Source organism: Chrysemys picta, chromosome 5, assembly GCF_011386835.1.
Source record: "Chrysemys picta bellii isolate R12L10 chromosome 5, ASM1138683v2, whole genome shotgun sequence".
Classification (NCBI taxonomy): domain Eukaryota; kingdom Metazoa; phylum Chordata; order Testudines; family Emydidae; genus Chrysemys; species Chrysemys picta.
This window is the reverse complement of record NC_088795.1, coordinates 133,666,482-133,692,898: the sequence shown is the minus strand read 5'-3', so window position 1 is coordinate 133,692,898 and position 26,417 is coordinate 133,666,482. Positions and strand designations below refer to the sequence as shown.

At 41.2% G+C, this 26,417-nt stretch overlaps 1 protein-coding gene across 7 annotated transcripts in view; it reads left to right on the top strand.

The window, feature by feature from the left end:
* CTNNA2 (catenin alpha 2) overlaps nt 1-26,417 on the top strand; it is a 766,120-nt gene that overhangs the window by 436,243 nt on the left and 303,460 nt on the right. The gene's annotated exons all lie outside the window — the stretch shown is intronic.

The following is a 26,417-nucleotide window of genomic DNA, read 5'->3' as shown; positions in this document are numbered from 1 at the left end:
CCAAATTTCTTTTGGTGGGCCTGCCTCCACCCAAAACACAATTGGGAGTGTCCAATTGTGTGAGTGGGAAGAGAAGCTGATTCATGGGGGATGTTGTGCAGCTGTAAAAAGGGAGTACACTGACATATCAGGGGGGTAACAAGCCAACAGTAGCCTGCCTCACTATCACTATGGGGTAGTTCTTCAGTGACAGCCTCTTCCAGAACGCAATGGCAGACAACCCCCTTTTTTTGGTTAGAAATTACCAGGATTCCCCACTGAACTTTGATTTTTGTTGTTGTTCACTGCTGTTGGCTCACTTTTATTGAAGGCGAAGGTCATTGCTAGCCAATTACTTTAAAAACAAGGGCTACTGACTTAAAATTATTTGGTGCTAACACTGCACATGGTTCTCTTTCAACTCAAACATAGAGGGACCATAGTAGGTCTCAGGCTCTGAATGAACTGGGATGTGGGAAAAATTCTAAGCTGATGCCCATCCACATTGCAATGTCAAAAGGGGTCCAATTTGCACCAGAAAGAAATCTATCTGCAGAGCTCCAGAACACTGGAGACAGGCTGTAATTCCTACAAGTTGAAGTAACAGCAGATGGGTGCACTCAATTATTTCCACCAGTGGTGAGGCACAAAATAGGATCATGTCTTTTTGAAGGGTGGGGTGGGGCAGAGGAAGATAGCACAGTACATCCATGCACCAAAGATACTGATCCCTAAAACCAGTGAAAAAATCGACAATCTAAAGTAAGTCAGCTGACGCCTTCCATGACCTGTACAGTATCCTCCAACCTAGCCTCCACTAGTCACAGACCTGACCGATAGGGGATTCTGGACTTTGTATTCTGTGGTGCCTGCCATGATACATCCATTGAACTGAAGGTAGTCATGGGCATTTGAAAGCTGCAGCAGAATGTAGGCACTTTGGTAAATCGCATGTTTCAAGATGTTGCTCATGGTGTCAATAAATAGTGTGCCCCTAGAGGCAACTCAAACTGTGTGGACATTATATAGGTATATGTACACAACAAAAGCAAGATTTTTGTTTTGTGAATCTTTTAATTAAGCTTGTCAATAATAGCTCTTAGGGTATGTCTGTGCCACCATTTAAGCTCAGGGTTGAACTCAGGCTCAAGTGCAACCCCCCTTCCATCTACACACAAATCACACTGACCCAGTGCTCGGACCAGAGTGGTGGAGGTTCTGAGCCTGAATCAAGCCAGGATCCAGGGTTCAAGCCCTATTGCTTTGCAGTGTAGATGCAGCCCCCCTGGACTCTGCCAAAAGTATCCCACAATCCAACAGGCTGACGTTTTTTGTCCTCTGGACAGTCCAGTATGGTGGACAGTCAAGTTTTCCCACACTGCACAATGGACAAAGGGCTAAAGCAGCCACATTTGGGAGGGCGCCGGGAAGCCTGGGATATGGGTGGTTGGACTCAGGCCCACATAACGCAGTGTAGACACTGGAGCCCCAGGTTGGGACTCAGGGTTCAACAATTTCTAACCTGGGGTTACAAATGAGGGTAGACATTCAAACCCTAGGTTAACAAACCCAGGGTCTGCTAAAACAAGTTCTGTTAACCCTGGGGTTACATTGCAGTGTAGACATACCCTTAGCTAATAGGAAAATCTGGCATCGTTAGCTGCTAAGCTAAATAATGTTTTAGAATTATTTTCACAATGCATTTGTGCTGCTTTATGACTCTTGTAAATAAATGTTAAGACTCAGCAGAGAACAGTTATAAATCATGAAATCCATGACAATCTTACATTTTAACTAACCCATATCTCCTTATTTTCTTCGTAGGCAGTAAGAGGAATTTCTTACAAAAAGTAGAAGAGACTATTAAAGCAATTTCCTTTCTCGAAATTTAAGAAACTACTTGATTTCTCAGTTCTGATCTGCAAATTACCATATGTAAATCTTGGCAATGGAACAAAACATATAGGGGGTGGGAGGATGGAGGAAATTTAATTACATTTAAAACCTACAAAACAATAGATTCCTATTAGACAATTTTTTAGCACTTCTGGAGAATTACAGCTAAAATGAGATAAATGCAGCTTCATATTTAAATTAAGATTATTTTTAGACTAGTAATCTCATTTACTGTTTAGCAATTTTAATTCAAGTCAAGGCAGTACAATTAGTGTCATCATCCCATTGCTATTTCTCATTGCTTTGTGGCTGTATTTACTGCTGTGAAGACAAGACTACTCATGTGTAAAGTATAAGTCAAGATAATAAATTATTAAAGGTAGCATACATCAACAAGTACTACTAGTGCATACTGATGAGCCGGACTTGCCTTCAGACACTGCAACTGCATTGCTGCACAACATGCAAAGAGATCCTCATTAAAACAGTTGGCATGTCCTTAAATGTGTGTTTTTTCTTAACCACAAGATTAAAAAAATATAATATCTTGGATCTGAATTGTTTATTGTGTGGATTCAAAATGTAATAAGTATCTCATCTGTGATAGATTTTCCTCACACTAATACAAGGACATTTTGCTGCTGCTGGCTATTTGTTTTGTTGGGTATTTGTGTAAGGCAGTGTTTCCCAAACTTGGGACACCGCTTCTGTAGGGAAAGCCCCTGGCAGGCCGGGCCGGGTTGTTTACTTGCCGCGTCCCAGGCCAATGGGAGCTGCTGGAAGTGGCGGCCAGTACGTCCCTCGACTCGCGCCGCTTCCAGCAGCCCCCATTGGCCAGAAGCAGTGAACCGCGGCCAGTGGGAGCCGCGATCGGCCAGCCCTGGGGACGCGTCAGGTAAACAAACAGGCCCGGCCCGCCAGGGGCTTTCCCTACACAAGCAGCGTCCCAAGTTTGGGAAACACTGGTGTAAGGAATGATGACCCATATTTGAGTTGTTGCATTATCCAACAGCTTTCATAGTTGTTGATATCTCAGGGATGGGAAACAAAACTGTCTTTTGTTAGTGACTATTTCTTTTAGAAAACAAAACAACAAAGAATCAGTAAAAAGCAACAGAGGGTCCTGTGGCACCTTTGAGACTAACAGAAGTACTGGGAGCATAAGCTTTCGTGGGTCAGAACCTCACTTCTTCAGATGCAAGTAATGGAAATCTCCAGAGGCAGGTATATATCAGTGTGGAGATAACGAGGTTAGTTCAATCAGGGAGGGTGAGGTGCTCTGCTAGCAGTTGAGGTGTGAACACCAAGGGAGGAGAAACTCTTTCTGTAGTTGGATAGCCATTCACAGTCTTTGTTTAATCCTGATCTGATGGTGTCAAATTTGCAGATGAACTGAAGCTCAGCAGTTTCTCTTTGGAGTCTGGTCCTGAAGTTTTTTTGCTGTAAGATGGCTACCTTAACATCTGCTATTGTGTGGCCAGGGAGGTTGAAGTGTTCTCCTACAGGTTTTTGCATATTGCCATTCCTGATATTTGACTTGTGTCCATTTATCCTCTTGCGTAGTGACTGTCCAGTTTGGCCAATGTACATAGCAGAGGGGCATTGCTGGCATATGATGGCATATATAACATTGGTGGACGTGCAGGTGAATGAGCCGGTGATGTTGTAGCTGATCTGGTTAGGTCCAGTGATGGTGTTGCTGGTGTAGATATGTGGGCAGAGTTGGCATCGAGGTTTGTTGCATGGGTTGGTTCCTGAGTTAGAGTTGTTATGGTGCGATGCGTGGTTGCTGGTGAGAATATGCTTAAGGTTGGCAGGTTGTCTGTGGGCGAGGACTGGCCTGCCTCCCAAGGTCTGTGAAAGTGAGGGATCATTGTCCAGGATGGGTTGTAGATCACTGATGATGCGTTGGAGAGGTTTAAGCTGAGGACTGTAGGTGATGGCCAGTGGAGATCTGTTGAACAAAGAATCAAACTCTGGTAATGGGGCCTGATGATGCAGATGGGAAAAAGTACAAAATGACCCCAATACAACAAAGCACTTAAGCATATTTTAAAGGTAAGCACAGACGTAACTTCCGTTGACTTCACTGGGATGTCAGTACATACTTCGAGTCAGGATTTATGTCTGGGCAAATTAAAACCTAACCCTGCTCAAAGCAATTTTGTTAACAGGTAACATGAGGGAAGATTCAGTTAGAAACTCTATTTTTCATGGCATTCGGTGGGCTTTTACAACACTGAGGTGATGTGAAATTTTGTTTTATTTCTGAACCCTGTATTCAGTCAGGAAATAAATCTTTAGGTGAGTCATACAGTATAAGGAAAATCAAACTCCCAGTGCACAGCCTCCATATCAGGGCTGTGAACTAATAGTTTCTGTTGGTCTGGGGAGGAAGAAATCTTCCACATCTGCTGCCACTCCAGGGCTTAAGCAGCAATAATAATAAATTATTGTTATAGCTGTAATAATAACAGCACTTTGCTCTTAAATAGTTTACTAATTGCTCCTGATTCTTGGCCATATAGGGATGGGGTGAATGGTCAGTAGATCCACATTGCAGTGCTGGTGGATCTGCACCAGTGAAGCCCCCCTTGCTGGATCCCTTTTTCACCGGTACAGCTGGGCAGCCCTCCCTTATATGCTGTGAGTGGCAGTGCTCTATCACCTTGGGTGCATCCTCTGATGTTGGTGTGGGATGTTGCCTGTATGTATGACTTCAGTGGCTCTGGCTGGCTGCCCGCCTCTGACTCCAGGTCTTCTGTGGCTCAGCCCTCTGGCCAAGTCACAAAGTCCAAATGAAATCAGGATGATTCTTCTGCCCCCTTGGACAGAAGTCCTGAAATCCTCCCCTTAAACTTGCAAAACCCTGCCTCGGGGCATCCCTTCCAGCAGCCTGTGTTGCCCCCATTGTATCTATCTGTTGTCCCAGTCCTGGGCTTCTCTCAGCCAGGGAGACCTGTCTCAGCTGAGCTCCTTCAGGCTACTTGTTTTGGTTTAGCTTCACCCCCTGTGGCCAGAAGCCAGTTAGCTAGTCATTTCCCCAGGTGCAGAGCATGACCAATTGGGTGTATTCACTAGCCTTGCAGGTGATAGGGGTTAAGCCCCATCACACAGATTAGGCAGGATAGTTGCAATAAAAACTAAAAAAAAAAAAACCCTAGAGAGAGTTTTAGTAGCACAAGTGTACATGGTTTACAATAGACACGGTAAACTATGCCAGATATATAACAATTGCTTTAGAAGAACTTATAGTTTTCAGCAAGGTATTTAAATACACGCCTCTTTAACTATGTGAGGAATCCCACTGACAAAAATACATGTTTAAGCCTATTACTGCTTACTGTTTAAGCATGCTTAAGCATGTTTCATATGCTTACTGATTCCAGAACCAAAGGTGCAAGCTAGTTTTCCGAGCTGTGTGTGTGTACGTACAAATACATATACATAAAGGGAAATGAGGATGTGTAAAATGTATTCACACACACATTTTCAGGTTTAGGGAGCATTTTCCCTGCCATGCTGCTGATTGCCCTCTGTGTACTGCTAAACCATCCCCGCATGGGATGAATAATAAAGATACTTTTGAAAAGCAATTTATTTTACTTTTTGTATTTTCTTCCTTTTGTAATACACTATATTATACCAAATGATAGATATTTGGGGAAAATAATCCCCTGGAAAGAATGCTTCAGAGCTACTATAGAAGATTCCCCATTTCTTTGTGTCCACAAATGACTCGATATCTTTGTACTACTCAAACCATAATTGCCCTGGCTGCTTAAATCTGACATTTAGGCGCCTTTGAACATGACATGGCTCGCTTGCACAGTTTGTCAGATTAACCAGCACTGAAGGTTAACTTTTGCTCTTAACTATTCACTTTAATTAGATAGAAATTAGCAAAGTTTTAAACAGACAAGACTCGTGTTCTTTTTATGAATGTATTTATTTATTGCTCATTACCCAGCCTGTGCAGTCAAGCAACATGAATTTCAAAGTCTTCCTTTGCATAATTGAATGACTCTATCTATAGATCTTTGAAGGGGAAAGTCACTTAGCAGAATGAGCTCCAAGCCCGAATAGTGCCTAAAGCCCTAAGGAGCAGCATAGGCCATCAGAGAGGAAGGATACAGCCTTAGAGCAAATTGAGGAATGAATTCACCCGGGAACTCCAAGAGACACAAGCAATGATAGTCGGAACTTTCCACAGCTCGATCAAGGCATCAAGTTCAAACAGTTCTGAAAATTTGGAACAAGGGAGGCAAAAAAACATTGGAAGGTCCTTCGGATATAGTTCAGGAAAAAGCATATACATGGTTTGATATTCTACAGCCAGCATCCAAAAGTGGTATTGCACTACCTAATAATAAAGGGATATTGGATCTGTCAAAAGATCTCTGGGCTGTCCCTGTCGCTATTTTAGCTACTTCAGAACATGCTGGTGATAGGTATCAGATACCCTCCAGAGGATTTGGGTAATTTTATATTAATCCAGCTCCATTGTCACTAGTTGTTGCTGCAGCCAATGAAAGATCAAATCACTCTGGGAAATCTACTCCTAAGGGGAGAGAATCCAAGAGACTGTGTGTTTTTTGTAAAGAAAATGTATTCTTTATTATCATTGCAGGTCAGGATAGCAAATTATCAAGCCAGGCTATCTAAATATGACTTGCTTAGTGGGATAGTTTTAAGGACAAGTTATCACCAGAGTGTAGAGATGAATTTAAGGCTATTTAAAAACAAGGTCAGATTATCGCTAAAGCCTCTTTTCCAGTTGCATTAGATGCTGCTGATTCTGGTGCTCATTCAAAGGCTACAGGTATTGCAATGTGATGCTTATTGTGGTTATTGGCCAGGTTTACCAAAAAAAAGTTCAAGCAACCATTGAAGACTTGCCATTCAATGGTTAGAATCTGTTCAGTGATAAGGTTAATTCATCTCTGCATTAATTAAAAGATTCAAGATCCATGCTCTGATCACTGGGTTTATATAGTTGTCATTTCAAAAAGAAACAATTTCTTATTTTCATATTCTCATCACCAGAGGCTTTCTGAACAATTTAGAAAGAGAACTAGCTATAGACGAAGTGATCAGTTATTACTCTCTTCTGTCGCTACTCAGATAGGTCAGACACAGACACATCAGATATGATGTGATGGTCAAGGATGTTGGACTAATTTACAAGATGTATGTTTTTACTCCATGTTTGGGCTACAGTCTAACTTATTTCCTGGAGATTTGAATGGTAATCACCTCAGCTCAATAGGTCCTTCAAGCAATCAGGGCTGGATACACCATTCAAGTTCAATCCCTGCCTCCTTCCCATCCACCCACTTTCAGGGACCATTCTCACAAGAGTGCCATGCATCAGGAGATAGACTGCCTTATCCAGCTAGGAGAAACAGAATTAGTACTTAAGGAGTACATCAGAAAAGGTTTCTACTCTCCTTATTTCTTAATATCAAAAAAGAATGATGTCTGGTATCTGATCTTAGTTCTCAAGAACGTTAGCAAATTCATTTGACACGTGAGCTCTGCATGGTAACTCTTGCTTCAGTTATCCCATGGATTGGTTCATTACCGTCAACTTACAGGATGCTTATTTTCATGTGCAAATGCATTCTGCCCACTGGAAGTATTTACATTTTATGGCTCTGGGAGTGATTATTAATTCCAGAGACTTCCTTTCAGAATGTCATTGACACTGAGAGTGTTTATGAAGTGCCTACCAGTGGCAGCAGCTCATGTACACAGACAAGGTTTGCACATTTACCCATATCTAGACCACTTCTGCGGGGCAAGTTATAGTAGCAGGGAGGAAAGTGATTCATCTATATTCATCCCTGGGTTTGAGGATCATCTTGAAATCAAATCTGGATCAATCCCATTTTAAAGAAATCATCAGAGTTCTCCTAGATTCAGTCGCAGCAAGAACATTCCTCCCAACAGACAGATTTTAAATATTTTTTAAAAAATCTGATCCTTTACTTCATATTTACCCTTGGACTACAATAAGAATGTGTCTCAAAGTTTTAGGCCATGTGGCTTCATGAAAATTTGTAACCCCATTTGCCAGAATATGTCTCAGACCATTTCAAGCATGGATCGAATCAGCTTACAATTCTCCAGTACTAATTCTATATGAAATCTGAACCTCAATGGAATGGTGGATGATTGTGGGAGATGTATGTATGGGAGTTCCATTTGCCTCTCCGAGGATGTCCAAAACTGATAAAAGGAGAATCCAAGACCGGTTGGGGTGCACATGTAGATCACTTTCAGGCTCATGACCTCTGGTCATGTCTCGAATCCATGATTCATATAAACATACTAGATCTAAGAGCAATGAGATTAGACAGAAAGGCTTTGCATGCTATCATCAAGGACTTCTTCAAGACAAGTTCTCATGGACAGTTTCACAGCCACATATTATATAAACAGACATGGAGGTGTGAGATCAGACCATCTTTGTCAAGAACCATAAAACTTTGGGGATGTGTATTCAGAATCACATCAGCCTGACAGCTTTTAACCTCCCAGGAGAGAAAAATGGTATCGTGGACTCACAAAGCAGATATATGTCCTTGTCTCATGAATGGGAACTGAAAAATCGACTATTAAACTGAATCCTTCAAAAAATGGAGAATTCCCCAAATAGACGTGTTTGCATCAAATCAAAATAGGAAAGGTCTGTTGTTGTGGGATTTTTTGTTTTGTTTTTTGTTCTTGAACAGGCAAGAGTGCAGGATTCTTGGCAGACGCTTACATGATTCATTGGCCATGTCATTTGATGTATGCTTTTCCTCCCTTTCTGCTGAGCACAAGGGTTTTACAGAAAACAAGACAGGAAAAGGCTCAAATAATATTGGTAGCTCCAGATTTGTCGTGCCAGCTTTGTTTCTCAGACCTAATACTATTGTCAAATCACCAATTTATCACAATTCCGGTTCAGAAAAACATTGATCTAGCAGAATCACAATGTAATTCTTCACCCAGACCTGGCCTCTTTCCATCTCACGACTTGGATGATATCTGGATGTCCTCAGTAGATGGGGTGCTCTTCAGAGCTCCAGAGTATTCTTCTTCAGAGCAGAAAATTATCCACTAGGTCTACATACATTGCCAAATGGAAATGTTTTTTATTATAGTGAGAGGCTAAGTGTTCTATTCCAATTACCGTACTTGTTATCATTAAAGCACCCGGGACTATCTATCACTTCCGTTAGCCCACTTAGTAGTAATTTCTGCATTCTGTCCTTCAGTAGAGGGAGATTTAGTTTTTTTCTCATTGACCAGTGAATGAATTTGGGAGGGCTTGTTCATGTTTTTCCTCCTGTGAGAAATATCACTCCAATATGGGACTTAAACTTAGTGCTTTCTTCATTTATGGATACCCACTTTATACCTCTATTGGATTGTAAAATTCATCTGCTATCAATGAAAGTGGCATTCTTGTTGCAATTACATCATCTCGTAGAATAAGGAAATTACAAGACTTCATGATAAATCCCTCCTACACAGTTTACCATATGGATAGCATAGCTATGAGACCACATCCGTCTTTTATTCCAAAAGTACTGTCACTTACCATTATCCCCCTCCCCCGCCAAAAACCTGTACTTGTTGTTGGCCAAATCTACACAACATATTCTAGACGGGAGAAGATTGCTGTTGTATTACCTGGACAGAACTAAATCTTTTTGTAAAACTTCAAGATTCTTTGTGGTTTATGGTACTAAATCTAAGGGGAATGGCTATTGCATCCCAGATATTTTTGAAATGGGTCAGATATTATTGAACTGCTTATGATATTAATAAGAACCCTTCACTGAATATCAGAACTTATTCCACCAGAGCACAAACTGCAGTGATAACATGTCTAAGTCAAATTTCAATATTGGAAATATGTAGAGCTGCTACCTGGTTTCAGCTCATACAATTGTTATTTGTTAGGCACTGCTTCAAGACCTGATGTGCTCTTTGGAAGGGCAGTTTTGTGGTCTAGTTTTAGATACCTCCTGGCTCCCACCTCCTTGAATGATGACTGCTGGCCAATCACGGTAAGTGTGTTTCAAAGAAGAAAACAGTTGCTTACCTTATAGGAACTGTGGTTCTTTGAGATGTTCTGCACATATGGATCTTAAGACCCACCCTCTGGCCCCACAACTTGAAGTCTTATAAATGAGGAGTTTGGGCGGTGAAAGAACTGAGGTGGTGGTTGGGAGTCTCTGTGCCCTTTATGGCCTTGGAGGACATGAGGGCATGCAGGGTGCATGCACAACCCCTGTTGGACACTGTTAGTGAAAACATTCCAAACTCCTGTGCTGGGGCACGTGGAAACTGTAAGTGGGATCCATATGTGCAGAACCCTATGAAGTAAGTAACCGTGTTTTCTGATGGCTGGTGTGGATGGGGAACACAGCTGCTGCCCATTTTGTCCCACTCCTTTCTGCCCTCTTTGAGGTAACTGATAACTGCTGACTTCCCCAGTTTGTATTTGTGCCAGGAGCACAAATGGTTCTTGAGCCTTTCATGGGATTGGTTCCTTGTACTATCCCAAATGGGGCAAGAGATAGTCTGGTCCTTAATCTTCCTTTGTCACTATAAGATTTAATATTTTAATGTTGCAGAAAAATGTTTTAATTAGTTGTGTTGTCATAGAGGCAGGTGAAACCATGTTCTTACTGGATGGAGATCTTACCAGATATAACCATTGGCTATATCCATTGTGTTTATAATAATAGAGTGCAATATTTCTTATTCTGTCAGCTTGACAGCAATAACAGCATCTGCTTTTATTTAGGCAGGCCCCAAGTTGCATGTGCAATCAGTTCAGAATAGTTAAAAGTATGTATTGGATACAAAATAGGGGATTTTGCTCACTTCTCTCTTCCCCTTCCCTAATTAAAATAATCAGAAAAACAATAAAATATCATGAAAAATGCCAAGTGTCTTTTGAGAGAAGCCCCAAAGACATTCATTAAATAGCCTGGGAAATGCCTGTTATTTATTGTGTGTTATACAGTGCCTAGCACAATGGAGCCCCATCTTGTTGTGGCCTTTAGGTGCTACCAAAATATAAATGTTAATTTATAATAATTAATAAATGTGAAGATGAGGGTTTGGATTCTGAAACTGTTATTCAAGGTGAGTATTGATTTCAGTGAGACTGTTCAGTGAGTTGAACTTGAGTGAATGGTTCGCAACCTTGTCCGAAGTCAGGATATTTAATTTCATGTCAATTATTGTCCTTGGAAATAGTCTATAAGGTGTTTTCCTGATTCTTTATGTAAGGACCAAATCCTGTTTATCTTATCACACAAGTAGTACAGTTGATGTCAATGGGACCATTAGTAAGCGCTGGGTGAACATAATTTGGTTTTAGGTTTTAAAATAGAAATGTAATGTCATACTGTCTCTGGTACATGTTTTCTGTCTTTTGATAAATACTGTCTATATTCAAAGCACTAGACAAGTTAAGATTTCTTCCTTAATTGCTCACACTACTGGCTACAGTGCAGTTAACACAGAACTGCAATTGTTTTTTTGATTTTAACATGTTGCACCAAAGAGCAAAAGTTCAAGTCAGTAACAAGTGACCTTACTGAGTTTTCATAATTCAGTTAGCATTACTAACTAGAACATTTCCTCAGCCCCATGACATTCAAGTTACAATACAAGCAAGAATTAGGAAAAATAAAGGATGCTACAGTTCTGCTTTAGTCATTCATTTCTTATTGTATGCAAGACCAAAAAAACACATAGCATTGGGTTAGGCAGGCCATTTGTCCAATTTTAAGATGGACAGTCCTGGTTTTGTAAAGTTTGTCCCTGTCCAGTACTGATATAAACCCGAATGTGGTTTTATCCGGTATTATCGTGGACGCATGGAGGATGCCATTTTGCAGTATGCGCTCTGCTCTGACCCTGCTGATGTGATCACAGTAGAGGTGTGGTCATGCCAGCAGGGGTGGGCCCATGCTGTTCCAGAAGTCCTGTATTCTGGTGATGTGTCAGTGACCACCCTAAATTGGGCTGGCGTCCTGCAATTCACCTTCAATAAGGGACAGCATGCAGTTATGCAGCCCCAGGAGCAAAGGAGGGACCAAATTTGACCCTGCTTCTTCCTTGTTCCATGAGGGAGGTGATCTGCACCAACCATATATGTGGTGAACATTTTTTTTTCCATTCTTCACTGGCTTAGTTGCACCAGACAGAATGTTATTGTTGCGAATATACCCTTACTCCACTGCACAGAGTTGGGAGGGTCAGAGTCTGGTTCAATCACTGGCATGGATTTCAGATAATCATTCAAGTGTTATATGAGGTCATTCATTCCATCTTCTTCAATATTGGGGATTGTTCCCTATAGTACTTTGTCCATTCTAATTTTAAAATTTCAAATGAAAGATCTTCTACCACTTCCTTTGGGAGAGTATTTCACTTCCAAATAGAGCTCATTGGCAGACGTTTTAAAGTTTTATGCTGTTCCATAAATATTGCCATTTTAGAAATTATGACCCCTTGTGTGGCTATTAAGGAGCATGATAGGTAGCTGTAGAGCATTGGGAAATACATATTATAAAAAATGTTAAATCCTAAATTATTACACACAGGATGAAATCCTGGTCTGATTGAAGTCAATGGAAGTTTTGCCATTGACTGTAGGATCAGGATTTCACCAATAATAATTCTTTAGTATTTCATTCGTTGGCTGATTGGTTAACTTGTTAATTGTGTGGAGTTGATCCAGATAGCATGTCCTATCATACTTGTTAATTTCTATTAATTTTACTGTGACTTATATACATTCATTATGTACAAGTGCCTAGAACTCTAAGAAGAGTTGTTTGATTTAGAAGTCAAAATAAATAAAAATAGGAAACTATTGTGAGTGCCCAGGAGTAAATGGGAAACATTAAACTTGCTGCAGTAAGCATAGTTTAATATTGGTATACTTAAATTGCATTTGCAGTGGAAATTTGATTACAACACCATTTCAATGTAAAAGTGACCACTATAGAAAGATCATGTTCAGTGATCATCAAATATTGGCTTACTGTTGGCTGTGTGTTACTTTACCATTTATACCCACTTCATTGTAATGTGACATAGTTAATGACAAAGCGGGTGCATTTCATAGATGTGGGGGTTAAATTTCAGCAATCTCCAATTGAAAGTTTGCAATGATTAGAAGGACAGGTGTTTTCAACATCTGATATGGGCAGCATCCAGTGTTTGCATAATGATTCCAATCTAAAGTTTTACTAGTGATCTTTCCCTTTAATTACTATACAACTTCATATCAGATATTTGCATTGCTATGATATCAATATATTTTTATTTTCATGTCTTACAATGAACGAGTTAGTGTGCCTCTTCCCCCACTCCCTAAAAATACCAAACATGGAATCAGTTTGATATTTTGGCCTCATTTATACTACTTGAAAAAATCAAATAATTTCAAATTCTGTAAAGCATTTATTAAATTTCTACCATTATGCAAAGCACTCTCATATTCTTATTCCTGCTACCAATGAAATAATAAAAGCATCAGGCTAAGCTAAATGACAGAAAAACCAAATCCATTTGGCATCCCAGACAAGCATGACTGACACTCCCCATTGAATCAATCAACTTTTTAAACCTTTCAAGAGGGTAGAGAAACAGTAGCATTGCTTTTAAGATTACTTCCAGCACTCATGTTGACACAGTTTGGGACAAATGCCAGTCTTTTGGAAAGCTTTAAACACAAAACAAATTGACTGTGTTAAAATGGTTTGAAGTTGCAGTATATATTTTTAACTTTAATTCTCTTCTTTTTCTCAAATTGATGGAATCAGGTGGTATGCCAAAACCAATATGGTTTCACAGCTCCCTTATCAGTTACCTTTGACAGACAATTTGTCAGTACACTGCCGCTACAGTACACTGATTTCCATTATTCAGGTCTCATCTCCTGGCAATGAGTGGGTGTTCTGTGGTCACTGTGACAAAGTGAACACTTGCCAACAGTTGCCACAGTCCCAGTCTGTTAAAAATAATGTACTGGGGAGGAGGCAGTGAGGGAGGACCTGGTATCTCATATACCGCTGTGTGATGAATGTTGACATTTTAATCGTGACCATTGTATTTCCTATTAATATTACTGAGGACTTTGCCTCTGATCCAGCAAAGTACTAACGGTATGTGTTTACCTTTAAGCATGTGAGTAGTTCCAATACAGGAGCATTGTAAAGTGCTTTGCTGGACCTGGACTTCAAAGAGCACCTTGTTAGAAAAATGGTTGCTATAGTCTGTAACTCTACATATACATTTACAGTATTTTTTTCTATTTGTGTTATGGTTTGTTTGGTGTGAATTATTACTACTCAGGAGAGATTAAAAAAGGGAAAGTCAGTACCATTAAATCAGACAAAGGACACCAGGATTAGTTGCAAGGATCTTCACAAGATGAATACTTTTGAGTTTGCCTTTCAGATGCTTTTACATTCTGGTGTCTAATCAAAATACAATAGGGGGACTTAAGGTGAGTTTCCTTGTGTAATCAGTTGTGTTCAGCAGGCTTTTCCCACTTACAATGATATAATTTCTTCTAGGATTAAAAGTTGCACAACTTCCGGTGCCTAAACCAAAATGCTACTACTTATAAAGCTTAATTCACTTAACATTTCTGCTCACTTTGGTGTCTAATAATCTGTGTATGGCAGAATGTCAGTGGTGGTCACTGGTAACATGGATATCACTCACCATGCCGAGTGGGAGTGGGGAGCTGCTATCTGAAGGTATGGGCTTGCCAAGACTCATTAGGAATAGGTAGAAAACTGTCTGCCAGCACTGCCACTGGAAGTCTTTCTATCAGTGGCTGTTTGAAAAGTGTCTCAGAAAAGACAACCATTAATCAAGGACATATTGCTCTCAACTGTAAAAAGACTGAGTGAACAACTAAACATTATTTTCCATGTAGCCAATATTAAGCACCGGAGAAACTACTTTATGGGGAAGAGGGGACTCCTTCACCCACTTAGATCTACTCAGGAGGAGGAGCAGTGTTTGGATGAGGTAGGGAAGGGTAGGTGAGTCAAAGGGGATACACATCATCTCTCCCCTGCACCAGCAGAGATTCCTAAGAATTTTCTTTCTGTGGCACCACTGATTCCTTTCAGCTATTTCCTTCCTCCAAACTGTTTCTCATGGATTTTATTGGGGAAGGAAGGTGTGTTCAGGCTAGGAGGCAGTGAAATGAAGTGTATCTCCTTCAGTGAAGCTGTGCTGGTGCCTTTCATTCAGCAGGGAAAATAGTGCTACTTATATGAAGGGTCATCCAGGGATCTTTAGAAGTAATATGGCCAAGATTCAGCTTCCCTGAAAGCAGAGACATTGACCACTTCACATCCAGCTGTCCTCTGTGTTCACTCCTGCAGTCATGCATCCCTCAGCCAACAATTTACAAGCCATGAAATGTAGAATGTCCAGGATTGTATCTGAAACACGCAATTGGACACACAAGCCTGCATCCTAGTTAGGGTTGCCAGGCGTCTGTTTTTTTTACCTGAATGCCTGGTAGAAAGATCCAACAACAGTGTGAAGATCTCTAAATGTTTGGTGACAAATGAAACACAGGATAAAATAGAAGAGAAGATGGAAGAAGAAATGGTTACATGGATAGCAGATTGTGAAAGAAAATTTATTTAAAGAAAGCATTTTATCTTGGGTGATATGCTGGTGTATTGAAAGGAGACAGCATTAGGAAAAGTTGTTTACCTCCACGAGGGCTTTTATGTTGTAGACAAGAATAAATAAGTGGAGTTGATTCTATGCAGGTAGAAAGAACATCCATTTTGCAGTGTCCACAGTTTTAACAGTAGAACTGATGTGGTGTTGGGTTTTGGATTGGACGTTTTAAAACTTTATAGTGAAATACAGTAGAATACCTGTGGGGGGAAAAAATTACTTTTGAGCTACAGTACAAATCATGGGCCTGATCCAAACCTAGTGACGTCAGTGGGAGTCTTTCTGTTGACTTTGGATGAGGCCTATATGACTGACTATACACTAATGATTCATGAATTTTGGAAAAGTACTATGGAATTTAATAGAAAATTCTAAGCTATCAAGCAGCTTTTTTTTTTAGCTTTTCTAAGCAATTTAATAGAATAAAGTTATTCCACTGAATAGTTTTAAAAACAACATGGATAAGGAATCTTTGTTTATGATATTCATAGTTAGGCACATAAATAACTGGTTGTATTATTAAAGGTGCTGATCATTTACAGTTTGCGTTGTCTTCAGAGGAACTACTTGTGGGAGTAAGGCAACAACATTGGTTCCACTGTGTGGAACATGGAAGAGAAAAACGGATATTGTGAAAATTATTCAGGATAGAGCAAGATCTGCCCCTGCCTCTAGACATTTTATAGTCTTCAGTTTACTGCGCCAAACATGCTGTGGTTATATTGTTACTGATGAACGTGGGTAGGGGAGGGAATTGTTATTACCAATCATACAGACATTTATTATTCAAACACTCAGCTGAAGCAAAGAACACAGGTCCAAATGGTTAGTTCTGTGAACCCACAGCTGCAGAGCACACGGTCTAGGGTGACCAGACAGCAAGTGTGAAAAATTGGGACAGGGGGTGGGGGTAATAGGAGCCCATATAAAAAAAAAAGTCCCAAATATTGGGACTGTCCCTATAAAATCGGGACATCTGGTCACCCTAAGCACATCTACCTGAGAGGATTGTATAGTTATTGTGGGGGGAGAGGGAATGGTTTTTTTTCATTCCCGTAGCAATGACAAAGTCCTATGACAAAGGCTCAGCTCCATGTGCATCAACTTTTATAATGCCTTCCTTCAGCAAAATAAATATTTCCCATGTATCAAACTCATTATTTCAGTGGGTACGTATGACAGTTTTCAGAACACCCTGGACTGTGAGTCACCTTGTTACCCCCTGCCTAAAGCTAGAGGGAATCCTTCATATGGTATCTGGGTGTCTTTTCCCTAACACTGCCAGCCTTTCAGCCCTCAAACGCTGTCATCTGGGTAGGTCAACCCTGACTTCCCCTTGCGGGTTAATAAGAGATGCAGCCCAATCCCTGAGTCTCTTTGAATTATTCCCCCTGTAATATCCTGCCCCTGACACTGGCTGCTTACAGAGATTCCAGATCCTTTTTTACCCAAAGGTCCAGTGTGCCCCGGTTGACCAGTTTTATCTTAATCCATCGCTTCTGTAACCTGCACAGCACTTGTGAGCACTTATAGCAAAACAGAACTAGGTTTATTTGAGAAGGAATAAAGATTTAACTAAAAGTGAGAGTGACGGAAACAACTGATTACAAAACAAAACAAAATCACAAAACATGAAGCTGGTCCACTAGTTACCTTTCCTATCTAATAAAGTAGGTGTTCCTCCCAAAGTTCAGTCTACTGCAGAGCTGTCTGGTTTCACAAGAAGCAGAATCCAAATGTTCATGAGAGCCCTTTGCTTCGTAAGGGGTTTCCTTAGTGAATAGGTACATTGCCTTTCCCTATACTGTTATATTGAACCAGTCTTTTGTATTTATTGACAGCCAGGATGATCTCCTGTCTGCTGTAATGTTCCTTTTAATCTCTTAAGTGGCGTCAATCCTTTACTCCTGAGAGAATTCTGCCGCCAAAAAATTAAAAATAATACGCACAATATTTTAAAATTCTGCAAATTGTATTTATCAATAAATAAATCTGGCTCCAGCATGGCAGTGGGGAGCACACACCACTGGCGGCCTTGAGGTGGGAGATCACCCTGAAGCCCCCACCTCCCTCGATACAGGGACTCAGCAGTGAGACTGCACCTGACCTGACTCAGTGCAAGGGCTGGGCCTGCCACAGAAACACCCCAGGGCCTGCATCCTCTGAGCCAGGTGCACCAGGTGTGGGTGGGCATGCTCAGCCCCGCAGTATCCAAGTATGGAGGGGCTTAGTGTGGGGGGATCCAGGTGTGGGGTGAGAGGTTTCTGTGGGGGGCAATCTAGGTGCGGGCGGCTCAGTGGGAGATCTGGATGCATGGGAGCTTGTTGCGGGGGTTCCAGCTGCAGGGGCAATGGGACTTTGCAGGGGATCCAGGTGAAGGTGGTTGGGGATCAGCAGGGTGCAACATGCCAGGCTCAGTCTTTGTCCACTCCAATCCTGGCTAGCCTTAGTGTATCCGCCGGTTCGGTATGGTTTGGACAAGGTCGTGACTCTGTTTTCTCGTGTCCTTGACTCCTTTTTGTGGTGGCTCGACCCACAGGTGGTGTGTGCTGGGGTTCCTCTCGACAGCCCCCAGCCAACTCTCTTGTTGGTAATTGATGCATCAGACTTGGGCTGGGGAGCACACCTGGGAGACCTCAGGAGACAAGGCTTCTGGTCGCAGGCAGAGCTGGCTCTCCACATCAATGTCAGAGAGCTCAGAGCAGTATGCCTGGCATTCCAGACTTTCCAAGCCCACCTAACAGGCAGATGTGTTTGTTATGACAGACAACACTACGGCAATGTTCTATATCAACAAATGCGGGGGGGGTGCATGCTCCTCTCTCCTGTGCTAGGAAGCGCTCGTGCTGTGGGACTTCTGTGTAGAGCATTCAAGACACGTGCAAGCTTCAAACCTCCCCGGGATGCAGAACGAGTTGGCGGACTACCTGAGCAGGTCGTTCCAAGGCCACAAGTGGTCCCTATGCCTGGATGTTGCGAACTCCATCTTCCTACAATGGGGCTTCCCCCAGGTAGACCCTTTTGTCATGCGACTCAACAGGAGTGTCAGTAGTTCTGTTCCTTCTGGAACCACAGTCTGGACTCCACAGTGGACGTGTTCCTATTACCATGGGGAGATCATCTACTATATGCGTTCCCCCCATCCCTCTCATTCGCAAGGTGCTCCTCAAGATACGGGGGGAAGAAGCTTTGGTGATATTGATAGCTCCAGCCTGGCCCCGCCAACACTGGTACACATCCCTCCTCAAGTTGTCTGTGGAAGCCCCAGTCACCTTGCTGCTCTTCCCAGACATAATAACTCGGGATCACAGTCGCCTCCAGCAACCGAACCTCAAGTCATTGCACCTCCCAGTGTGGAAGCTCCATGGCTGAACCCGATGGAGCTTACCTGCTCAGACCATGTTAGACAAGTCCTCCTTGGCAGTAGAAAATCCTCCACTAGAGCTACCTACCTGTCCAAGTGGAAGAGATTTTCAATCTCGATGGCGCAGCATCATTCTTCCCCAGCGCTCACTGCTATACCGCTTATATTGGACTACCTCCTCCATCTCAAACAGCAGGGCCTGTCCATGTAGTCAATAAGGATTCACCTGGCCGCCATTTCAGCGTTCTATCCAGGCCCAGAGGGACGGTCAGTTTTCGCCAATCCTATGGTCAGTCGATTTCTCAAAGGTCTCGACAGGCTATGTCCACATGTCAGCCAGCCAATCTCAACTTGGGAACCTTAACTTGGTCCTTTCCAAATGGATGAGTCTGTCCTTTAAACCACTGGTGACGTGCTCCCCATTCTCTCTCTCTGAAGGAACATAAATCCACACCATGTAGAGGTCAAGCATAGGAGTTTATTATGTACAGCACTGACGGAGTGTCACCTTGCTTATTAGGCTCAGAGACACTGTCAAGCAATTGGTTACAATGGAATATATGGATTTTCCATGAGTGGGGAAAGTGACGGGATAGGCAGTTCCACAATCCCGGATAGATCTAGCAGCAAGACAAGATAGCACAGTAGCCAATGGTTAAAAGGTTACATAATGTCTCTGCCCATGTTCTCAAGTAAACATTTAATTAATACTTTGATAAAATGTATTTATATATATATATGTGTGTATATATGTTGAATTTTGTTTTGGGGTCCATAGGAATGAAGGATCTCCTTTGGTTGTCCAACAGGTACATTCCTAGGGGTTAAAGCAAAGAAACAGTGAAAGTATATGGCAATAAAGGTTATCTCCTTTGTGTTTTAAGGCAGGCATTGGTCCCTGGGAAAGGGAGGAGGCCATATCTTATACTGACATGTTCCAACCTTTCATAAACTCAAGGTTGGATATGTGGGAAGAACATCTCCCTACAAAAGAAACTAAAACAACAGAAACAGGGCTTCTTTGTTCAATTTGCAGGTTGAATAAGACAATTATTCAGTACTCAGCTCCACCACCCGGCAATTTGCTGACTAGGCTTATTTTAGCAAAGCAAGGTTATCTTTTGTTTTTTCTGCTTCTTTTAGCTAATCACTACTTGCTAGGCCTCTGGTCTCTTGACCAAACTCGGGACTTCGGGCCTGGAAAAGAGCTGACACAATCCATATACCAGGTTTTTATATAAAATGCACATGGATTTTAACCCTTCACTCTCATACAGGGAGGCATTTTTGGTTGCGATAACCTCAGCCAGGAGGGTGTCTCAGCTCAAAGCCTTAACATCACAACCCCCCTACACTGTGTTCTACAAGGACAAGTTTCAGCTCAGGCCTCACCTGGTTTTCCTCCCGAAGGTTGTCTCCTAATTTCACATCAACCAGGACATCTTCCTCCCAGTGTTCTATCCTAAGACACACTCGAGCAGTAGGGAGGCTCCACTCATTGGATGTCCACAGAGCGCTAGCCTTCTCCATCGAGGGAACAAAGCTATTCTGAAAATCCATCCAACTATTTGTGACTGTGGCCGATAGAATGAAAGGTCTTCCTGTCTCTTCTCAGCGGATTTCGTCATGGATCATGTCCTGCATATGTGAGTGCTATAACCTGGCAGGGGAGGCTGCCATTCCGATTACACTGCTCTAGAACCAAAATGCTTCTGAAATAAATGTAGTCAAACTTTACTAATTCTGGGTCACTGAGAACGAAAATTATGCTTAAAATTGTTGATTAGCTCTAGTTTTCAAGATATGCTATTGGGTCAGTATATACGACCCTTGACTTGGGAATGGCGGAGGATAAGTGAGTTATAAAGGGAAGGGATGTCAATTTCAACCAGAAATGCTAAAATACATCTTTGACTGGATCTATGAATAAATCTATGACTGGGTTTGGACAGTACTTGCTTTTTAGGCAAAACAATGAATGATGCAATCTGAAGCTGGTATTGCGTCATACATGATATGAATTGCATCATGTTATTCCTAGAAGTCATGGATGATGCAATCATAATGAAGCTTACATCACTCTGCTGAACAAATTGCCCTATATCAGCTCTAGAAATCATACAGTGTCGTGCTCACTTATTTGTCAGTGTTTGATTTTGCAAAGGGACACATTTCTTTTTAGCCAAAGTGAGCAGAGATGCCTCGTATTTGTGTGAACAGTGCAGATAACTTCTCCTATGTTTGTGGTGAAGTGACTTTTGCATCACAAAAGCGCAGTTTAACCACTATGGTTAAGAAAGCCTATCACCTTTATTTTGGCTGCAAAATTGGAGATCAGGACAAGAGGTGGGCCCCACACATATGCTGCAACACTTGTGCAACAAATCTTCGCCAGTGGTTGAACAGGAAAAGGAAATCTATGCCTTTTGCAGTGCCAATGATTTGGAGAGAGCCAACAGATCATACCAGCAATTGTTACTTCTGCATGGTGCCTCCAGTTGGGAAAGGTGTGTCAAAGAAGAAAAAGTGGACTGTGCTTTATCCAAACATTCCATCAGCTATACGCCCAATACCCCACGGAGGAGGACTGCCGGTTCCTGATGCACCAGAATCATTCTCACTTCAGTCAGACGAGGAAGAGGAAGAGGATGAAACTTCTGATCCTGAACCATCAACGTCATAGGACCCACATTTTCTTCCATCCTCCTCCTCTGAACCACACCTCATAACACAAGGTGAACTGAATGACCTTGTCAGGGATTTGGAACTACCCAAGAGTAAGGCAGAGCTGTTGGGCTCCAGACTACAGCAGTGGAATCTCCTGGCAGGTAATGTTAGGGTTTCCATGTTCCGTGACCGTCAAAAGGATCTTGTCCCATTCTTCTTCATGGAAGGTGATCTCGTCGCCTGCAACAACATCGATGGTGTGATGGCAGCCCTCAACATCGTTCACGATCCAGATGAATGGAGACTGTTCATTGATTCATCGAAGACGAGTCTTAAAGCTGTTTTACTGCATAATGGCAATGTTTTGCCATCAATTCCAGTTGGTCATGCAGTCCATATGAAGGAAACCTATGACAACATGAAACAACTTTTGAGGTGCATAAACTATGACCAATATCAGTGGCAGCTTTGTGGTGATTTGAAGGTTGTTGCTCTCTTGCTTGGTCTGCAGACTGGATACACAAAGTACTGCTGTTTTCTCTGCGAATGGGATAGTCGTGCAAGAGATTCCCACTACATCAAGAAAGATTGGATACTCCGACAGTCATTGGAGCCTGGGAGGAAAAGTGTTCAGCATCCACCACTTGTTGAATCAAGGAAGATTGTTACCACCCTTACACATCAAGCTGGGTCTGATGAAGAACTTTGTCAAGGCCATTGACAAAACACAAGCAGCTTTCAAGTACCTCCGTGGAAAATTTCCAAGGTTAAGTGAAGCTAAGATAAAGGAAGGTGTCTTTGTTGGTCCTCAGATTCGTGAACTTCTTCGAGATGATGCATTTGACCATGCACTCCGTGGCGAGGAAAAGACGGCATGGAAAGCCTTCCAGTTAGTGGCAATAAATTTTCTCAGAAACAGCAAGGCAGACAACTACAAGTTGTTGGTGGAAAACCTCCTCAAGGCACATGAAAGCCTTGGTTGCAACATGTCACTAAAGATACATTTTTTGCTCTCTCATCTAGATTTTTTTCCACCGAACTGCGGAGCAGTGAGCGACGAGCACGGTGAGCGATTTCACCATTACATTGCAACAAAGGAGAAACAATCAGGGCAAATGGAGCCCATCAATGCTTGCAGACTATTGCTGGACAGTGACAAGAGATGCTCCATTTAATGAATACAAGAGACAAGCCAGTAAGTGCTGAGTAGACACTGAATAGGACTAAACTATGTACATAATAGTTTTTTGCCTTTTGTTTCATAATAAATTTTATTTATAACACCCTTTTGCTGATTTTTTAAAGTGTTACATAAACAGGACAGGTGAACTATTATCATGTAAAGCAACCATAAACACATGAAAAGACCTAGGTTTATAATTTATGATTAAAACTCTACTATCTACACAATATACATAGACATAAAATGTAAAAACTTAAATATCTTAGAAACAGTAGCCAATCAGTTGTTTTAATTGTCATATTTGAATTCAGCACATCAAAATACATAATAAATAGTACATTTTATCTCTCAAGCATACGACTTCTCAAAAATTGTAGACCAGTGTTACTGTTACTTGACCAGGGCGCAGGCCTCCTCAACAGTGTTCCTGGCACAGATTCGGACCCAGGAAATTTGCAAAGCAGTGACATGGTCCTCCATACACACTTTCACCACGCACTGTGCAATCACTCAGCAGGCCTGAGATGATGCGGCCTTTGGTAGAACAGTGCTCCAATCAGTGGACAACTCCGATCCCCCCGCCTCCTGAACTTGGGCTTGGGAGTCACCTGATTGGAAATGACATGAACAAGCACTCAAATAAGTAAAAATGATTACTCACTTTCTCGTAATTGTTGTTCTTTGAGATGTGTTCATGTTCATTCCAATACCCTCCCTCCTACCCCTCTGTCAGAGTAGCCAGCAAGAAGGAACTGAGTGGGGGTCAGGCCAGCAGGGCCCCATATTGGGTGTCATGAAGGTGCAACTCCCAGGGGCACCCACGTTGACCCTACAGATACTGCTAAAGGAAAAATCTTCTGGCTGTCGAGCACACAACACGCGCACACCTAATTGAAATGGACATGAACAACACATCTCAAAGAACAACAGTTACGAGAAGATGAGTAACCGTTTTTTTCCTCTTTTAAAGCTTGGGGACTCCTTTATTGACCAAACTAGTGAAAACATTTGTTTCTGACTATAAATCACAAGGCTTCCAATGTGAAGGCCATAAAAAAGGTTTTATGTTAGACTACATTTTTCTTAAATAACTTATGAGTCCTATGTGATGTATATATTTTACAAGTAAACTACAGTCTCTTAATTATTCTTTTTTTCATTCTTTAAGATCTCACCATTGCTTATTTAGGTCCATACATCTACCAAATCCCAGCAAAAATAACATTGTTATATGGAATAAAATATTGCAACCTTGTTGGGCAGATTCTCATTTAAAATGGCACATAAATCTGTGGTTATACAGCTTTCTCCCCAACTCCCCCACTGAGTTATTGTTTTATTAAAGTTCTTGTTTGCATTATTTCCAGACACCAGTCAACAAAATGGTATCCTATATAGATAACATATATTGATTTGTTGGAAAAGAGAAGATATTTTATGTAGTCTACCTTCTGAGACAACATTAATATTTATTTGGGCTAAAAAAGCCTATTTAAAAAAAATGGCACCATATAGGGAACAGCCGATGATAAATTCCTATGATGGAAGCTGAAGGAGCATGTCCTCAGCTTTATGTGCCCTGTAAATGTTGTTCAACTTTTGTCAATGTCATTGGAGCTACTAGTAGTTTACTTCAAAAAGTTTAGTCATTTAAAAATGAACTGAACTATTATTTATGGGCATCCATTAGCAAAGAAGAAATAAAACAGATTTGTCAGGGCTGACTCTCCTTTACTGCAGTTTCCCATCAGTTTAACTAGATTGCCTTCAGTGGAATTATTCCTGATCTATCCCCTTTGCAAGATGATAGAGTATGATTTTAAGGTCAGAAGCACCGTTCTGATTACCTAGTTAGACTTCTTACATAGCATATGACACAGAATTTCACCCAGTAATTCATGTATCAAGCCCAATAAATTGTTTGAACGATAGCATATATTTTAGAAAGACATACAATATTGATTTAAAGAGTTGAAGTGATGGAGAATCCACTACATCCCTTGATAGGTTGTTCAATTGTTAATTACCTCACTTAAAATGTACACCTTAATTCCACTTTGAATTTGTCTAGTTTTGACTCCTAGCCATTGGATCTTGTAAATAGCCCAGATATCTTCACCCCATGTACTTAGTGATTAGTTCAGAATCTGGTTTCTCTTCCCTTCATTTTCTCAAGTGGATCATGCTAATGGGTAAAATTCACCCTACAGCAAAAAGACCTAACAAAGTTCAACACACTATTAGAGCTTCACATAAGGTCTTGCAACATGTCCAAGGAACGAATAAACCCTTTTGCAGGGTTCTGCATTGGATTGATTCTCACTAACACAAATATCCAAAATAAATGGCATGAAGAGTTTTTAGAAATTATGACCATCAGAACAATTTGACTATCAAAGACCTTCATCTAGATTCATAGCTAACTACTATGTGTCATTACTCCTGTTGATGTGTGTTTATATAATGCACATTAATGTTAATTACCTGCATGCATACAGAGATCAACTGTTAAGGCTTTTAAGGCAAGTAAGATTTGGTCTGTTGTGTAATGATACAGTGACTAAGAATATATTCAAGATTTTTTTTTTTTTAAAGAAAATATCCTCTTATGTAATCAAGGTATTTAAACAATGAACCTTACCACACCTTTCAAAATTAATATAATTAGTTTTTCATTGAACCCTAAATTTTATACAAGGTGTTGTAATCTAATTCTTCTGTAGTGCTAATGGACATTAAATTATGCTATCTAGGAAAAGATGGACAGGGCAGTGCATTGGGAATCAGGAGAACTAAGTGATCTTTCTGGTTCTGCCATTGTCTTGCTGTGAGACCTTGAAAAGGTAACCGTGCCTCCCCACTTCTTACTTCCTATCTGCCACATGCAGCCTATGGATGAAACACATTATAGAAGCACTAAGTATGGATTTTTAATTTGGTTTATTCTCTTCATAGTAAGATTCCATGATTGTCACTCTGTGTGGGTATCATTCTGAAACCTAGACTGTCTGTTGAGTCAGTGTGAAGTGATGGAAAAAGCTACAAACATGGTTGAGAGCTCTTTTTGCTTATAATATCACCAGGTTCAGTCATCGCTGGGATTTGTGGAATGATACCATTGGGTGTCTAAGTTCTCATCATTTTTTAGCTTTTTATTACACATGACTTTACAGATTACACCTGTGTGACAACACAGGCTCTCAGTTAGTATTCTATTAATTATTTATTATTTACTAATTGGTTGCCAAATTCTGCTCTCAGCTAAGCGTGTACAATTCCCTTGGGTTCAGTGGGAGTTGTATACACTTACTCAGAGGGCAGAATTGGGCCATAGATTATTTTTGTTACGTACATCATTAACAGCCAGACAAAAGTGTGCTCTTTGAATATTTGCATTGGAATGCATGCATCCCATATGCGCAAGACTAGATTTTTTTTTGTAGCAGTGTCCACTACGGCTCTGTGCCTCCTCGTGTTCCCATACAAGGACATAAAAAGAGGGGCGGCTACATCCCTCCCTCCCTGCCCTCTTACTGCATGTAGTAGTGAGATGGAACCTGGTGAGTGTCCAATCACCAGACCTATGTTCTG